Genomic DNA, 6215 nt, shown 5'->3' with positions numbered 1-6215 from the left:
TCCAGCTTTCCCAGCATGCCCTTTATAAACCTGTGGCCCATCTTGCTGGGCTTGACTTCTCCGACCCACAGCTATAGGACCGGTGAACCTTGCCCAGGATTGTGCTAATAAATTTTTCTTGGCTCCTTTGTTGCCGTTTCACCTGGTCTGGTTTTGTTTCCCTTACAGTTCCAAAATCCAAAACTCTTTGAGCACCAACATGATGCTCAGAGGAAATGCTCATTAGAGTTTTTCAAATTTTAGACTTTTGGATTAGACGTGCTTAACCAGCATGTATTCTGCAAATATTTCAGAATCTAAAAAAGTTCAATATCTGAAACACTTCTGGTCTAGTCCCAAGTATTTTGGATAAGGGATACTCAACCTGTACTCCTTTATATTTAGGAGACTTTATGATTAATGAATGTAAAGTGAATTCCTTAACAGGTAGTACTTTTATGTGAAATTGATCCCATATTTTGGTAGTAAGTCTAGAGAAGGTTGACTACCATAAACAATTCATTAATCTTAAGAAAATTGGTTGTTTACATTATTTTAAATAAACTTTTGGAGAAATTTCAAGGACATTTGAATTTCAGGAAAAATTAGACCTGTTGAGGGATTTATTTTTAATGTTAAGTAGGAGGGCTTTTTACCTGCTTCTTTCTCAAATCTAAGATTAAGGGGTAAGAGCACTTGTTTGCTTTCAAAATGAATATTATTTTTAAAATTCTTGGAAGTCTTCATAATAGTTGAAATTGAATGAAGTTAGCTTTGAGTCATACACCTTGCTCTTTATTATTATTACTTTTTTTAGGAAATGGGGTCTTACTCTGTTGCCCAGGTTGAAGTGCAGTGATGTGATCACTGCAACCTTGGAACTCCTGGGCTCAGGTAATTTTTCTGCCTCAACTTCCCATGTTGCTAGGACTACAAGCAGGCACAACCATGTCCAGCTAAATGTTTTATTTTTTTGTAGAGACATGCTCTCACTATGTTGCCTAGGCTGATCTCAAACAACTGGCCTCAAGTGGTCCTCCCAACTTGGCCTCCTAAAGTACTTGGGCTACTGGTGGGAGCTACCACACCTGGCCAATAGTTCTTTTAAAGAGGATTTAGCCTGAACTTTTTTTAAAAAAGTAGCTGAGAAAGGTATTTTCATTGGTTAATATTACAATATGAATTTAGAACAACTTGCATTTAAGGAAAGTTCCTGATCTGCTAAAAAAAAAGAGGGGGGTGGGGGAAGCATTTAGTATCGCTGAAGTTCAAGAGTAGTGCAAATCATTTTTCATTGTCTCTTTCTATAATTTTGAATTGGCATTCTGAATATTCAGTTGCTTATCAGGTACCTGAATCTAAGTATATTGAGTTGAAACACTTTTAGCTTGTTTCTTAAATTAAGTAAACCCAATTAAGAGTTTCCATTACAACACGAGTAGGTATCCTAAAGCTCCTACAGTGTACCAGTTAAAAGAACTCTAAGCATCAGTGGTTATTTGGCTCAATAACAACAAAAACCTTAATTTATTGTGAGTCTGTTATGTCATAGAGCACTCATCATTTGTTACATATTATCTCTTAAACTCACTCTAATTTTAAAATGGGAAAAATTTCCCCCTGAATTTTAGTAAATCTTTAGTTAACAAACAAACTTTAAGAGGACAGATTACTTGTCTGAATTCATGCAGCACATATATTGGAGTTGATTTCAAACTCAAGTTCTACTCAATATTTTTTTCGTTCTACCACTTGACCATTGAGTGATTGTCAAGTTCTAGGTAACCTGTATTGAAAATATATCTATAGCAAAACCATGCTGTAAATTACATTGGAACTTTTGGAATTTTAATACTTGTGTATCTATACATTTTAGCAAATAGATTGCTAATAAGGCTTATGACAAATACATTATGTTAATTATGGAATCTGTGGGTCCTGAGATTTCTTTCTTTGTTTTTGAGTTGGTGTCTCATTCTTTTGCCCAGGCTGGAGTACAATTTCACAATCATGGCTTACCACAGCCTCAACTTCCAGGGGTTCACAGGATCCTTATGCCTCAGCCTCATGAGTAGTTGAGATAACAGGCACACACCACCACATCCAGCTAATTTTTTAATTTTTTTGCCAAGATAGAGCTCACTATGTTACCTAGGCTGGGACCATGGGATCTCTGAATCTGTTTATCCCTATTTCTATATTTATTCCTGTGTTTTTAGGTTATTTTGGAAAGCAGTGCCTGGGTATTTCTTTAATTTTTTAAAAAATAAAATTTTATCAACAAACTAAGGAAATTATTTTTACTTTTTAATGTGTTTTGTTGTTGTTGTTTTTGTTGTTTGAGTCAAGATCTCACTCCTTCACCCAGGCTGGAGTGTAGTGGCATGATCATGGTTCACTGCAATCTTGACCTTCTGGCCTTGGACAATCTTTCTGCCTCAGCCTCCTGTGTAGCTGGAACCACAGACACATGCCACCACACCTGGCTAATTTGTTAAAACTTGTTTTGCAGAGATGAAGTCTCGCCATGTTTGCCAAAGCTGGCCTTGAACTCCTGGGCTCAAGCAATCCTCCTGCCTTGACCACCCAAAGTTCCGAGATTACAGTTGTGAACCACCATGCCTAGTAAGACTGGTTGCAGTGCCTCATGCCTGTAATCCCACCACTTTGGAAAGCTGAGACAGGAGGACTGCTTTAACCCAGGTGTTCACGAATAGCCTGGATATTAGCGGTACCTTATCACTAAAAAAAATAGATAGCTAGATAGCTAGATAGTCAGGCATGGTGGCACACAAATCTAGTCCCAGCTACTCAGGATGCTGAGGCAGAAGAATCATCTGAGCCTGAGAGGTCAATGCTGCAATGAGCCATGATTGTGCCACTGCATTCCAGCTTGGGTAACAGAGTGAGACTTCTACTTTTAAAAAATGTGTATTCATTCAGTAAATTTATTATATGACTTCTTTATGAAAGGCATTCTTCTAAATTCTACTAAATAATGACCCAGTCACATATTATACCCTTAATGGAATACTATTATAGTATTTTATCTTATATTAACAAAAGTTAGTCATTTATAATAAGATTTACCAGGCATTTTATTCTTTTTATAGGTATGTGCATTTTGAGACTAAAAATCAATAATGATACTTTATAAAAATTAAGGAACTATATTTTTTCTCCATTCAAATATAAATAAAACTTGTACATTTTTGATGATTTGAAGATTTTACATTTGGAGAAGTTTCCCCTGTTCTTGCATGCATACGTTGTCTTTTTTAAAAATTATTTATTATTATTATAAAGATGTGGGGTACAAATCAGAGTTATGTATACAAAAGTTGATTATATGCGAGTACCCTTTTTGATGAGGTGTGCCCCTCCCTCCCCTAGCATATGTTGTCTTATCTTGCTCTTTTTAAAATTATTTTTCCTTTAATTGCACTGGGTAGGCAGAAAAAGAACTGAACATGATGAAGCTTTTCTTTGATAATTTGGTATACTACATTCAAACTGTAAGAGAAGGAAGACAAAAACATGCACTGTTGTAAGTACCATGCATCTATTTTAAATATGTTTAAGTATGGATTATCTTTCCTTTGAAAGATAATTTTCCATGTTTCACTTTTCTTTCATGTAGTAAGTAAATGTAACATACCGTTTTATGTATAAAATTGCAAAAGAAAGAAAGGCTGATAGAATTTTTTTAAGTTAAAAGATGTTTATAAGGTTACTCATAATTCTTAGTCTTAAGGACATGCAGTTTTTGTGACTTGGGGATTGGTTAACCTTCACTGTTGAAATTTGTTCAAAGATACTGTCTTAAGGAATCAAAATTCAGAAATCATTGATGTGCCTACCTTAATATATTAGAGCATTGGTTCTAAAATTTGTAAATATTTCCAAAAGAATTTACTTAATATAAAATTAATTTAAAACATTTTCTGTTACTATAATTGGATATTAGAGTAGTAGACAGTTTAGGATATGTGTGGAACAATTATAAACTGGTGGTATAATGGATTAATATTTTATCATATATATCAAAATATTATCTTATTCCAGAAATAAATTTACTTATTTCCCCCCAACAAATCAGTTCCTTCTTCAGATATTACTATTTTCTTTAAGGTACGTGCATTCTCTGAGTCACCTAAAACTAAAACTTGGAGACATGAAGGTTTTTTGTATTCTTTTATTTCTAAACATGAATGATTTTTAAAATAATGATTCCCCAAAATAACCCGTGTTCATTGATATTTACTATCAGTGTCAAGCATTAACTTAATTTTTCTTTACTTTTCCTTTTTTGATTTGGGGGTCATGCTTTGTTGGCCAGACTGGAGTACAGTGGCCCAATCAGAGCTCATTGAAACTTTGAACTTTTGGGTCCAAATGATCTTCCCACTTCAGCCTCCTGAGTAGCTGGGACTATAGGTGTGGGCCACTATGACTAGCTAATTTATTATTATTATTATTATTATTATTATTATTATTAGGTAGAGAGGGGTTCTTAAGCTCTTGGGCTCAAGTGGTCCTCCTGCCTCAGCCTTCAAAGTGCTAGGATTCCAGCTGTGCCTTCTGCCTGGCCATCAAGGGTTAAGTTTTTAAAATAACCCATTTGATGTAGACAGCCTCATTTTACAAGCTGTAAAACAACAAGTTGTAAGACAACAAGAACTTGCCCAAAGTCACAATTAAAGAAAGGAGCCAGCGTTTGTACCCAGGCAATTTGTAAAACTCATATTCTTAATGTGATATTATACTGCCATTAATCTCTACCTATGTTTATATTAAAATATATGCCATATCTTTTCACAAGTTGACATTTCCACGAAGACTATATTTGTCCTCATAATCACCTCTGATTCACCCTTCTTACTTCAGACTCCCCTTTGCTGGTTCATTCCTTGTCTCTGTCAAATTATGAAGGCAATACAGTATTGGGGGAAAAACATGTGGAATTGAGAATCATACAGTTATGAATTCACATTTTAACTTGATTTCAATTATTTGCCTCTTTATTAAATTCCAATTATTTGCCTATAGGTTTTTTATAAGAATTTACCAAAATGATATAGTGAATTAAACCTGGCACGTAGTAGATTATAAATTGTAGTTACATGGCTGAAATAAACAAGAATTCTGCCTCTATTCCGAATTAGATTCTTCATTGCATAAAAAATAAAATTACAATCTCTTCAGCCTAGTATTCTGTGCCCTGTGAAATCTGAACTAAGTTTACTTTTCCAGTTTTATTGCTCAATAATTTTTTAAGACAGCTTATTCTATAAGCCTACCAAATTATTTCTGGGGTATTTCGTTACTTTTCTATTTCCTATAGCTTTGCTTACAAAGTTCTGTTTATATGGAATGCATTTTTATAAAATCCTATTACAATTTTAATTGTTCTTCCAAGTCTATGTTCTTCTTTTTTTTTTTTTGAGTTGGAGTCTCACTCTGTCACCCAGACTGGAGTGCAGTGGCCGCTCCTGGCCACTGCAACCTCAACCTGCTGGCCTCCAGCAATCCTTCCGCCTCAGCCTTCCAAGTAGCTGGAACTACAGCTGCGCGCTACCACGTCCGGCTAATTTTTTGATTTATTGTAGAGATGAGCTCTCGCCAAATTGCCCAGGCAGGTCTTGAACCTGCAGGCTCAGGCAGTCCACTCACCTCGCCTCCCAAAGGCATGGTATTACAGGCTGAGCCACCGAGCCCGGCTTTATGTTCTTCTTTAATTACTCCTCTTGAAGCAGAGTTTGAGTCTAGTGGTGGCCTCCTGAATCTGAGCATCTGTGAACATCTTCCGTAAAGAAATCATAATATCAACAAAGAGCAGAAATAAAACCTCACATGACCCACATCTTCACCATTTTTAGGAGACAAAGAATTATTGAAATTACTTGTTAGTAAAGAAATAAACACGAGGTTATAAAAGAGGTCCCACAACAGCCACAAGCCTGCAGACTTTGAGGAGCAGAAACGAGAGGCCTAAGAGTAGGTAGTGGAAGTCATAAATGAATTATCCTTATAAAAGGAAAGTCAGACATTAGCTGCCAAAAAATGAACACAGGTCCATTGCATTCCCTATAGAGACTTATTATATTAGTGGAACCAGTGATAGGGCCTACAGAAGCATTGTTTTATTTTATTTTATTTTTTTTCATTAATCAGTATTTTTTATTATGGTTTTGTGGTGTACAGTTAAGGGTTAGGTGTACAATTACGTTTCATTC

Source organism: Carlito syrichta, unplaced genomic scaffold (assembly GCF_000164805.1).
Source record: "Carlito syrichta isolate Samal-C Ts95f unplaced genomic scaffold, Tarsius_syrichta-2.0.1 Scaffold314906, whole genome shotgun sequence".
In the NCBI taxonomy this organism is placed as follows: Eukaryota; Metazoa; Chordata; class Mammalia; order Primates; family Tarsiidae; genus Carlito; species Carlito syrichta.
The sequence above is the reverse complement of the archived record's forward strand: the minus strand, read 5'-3'. Positions refer to the sequence as shown.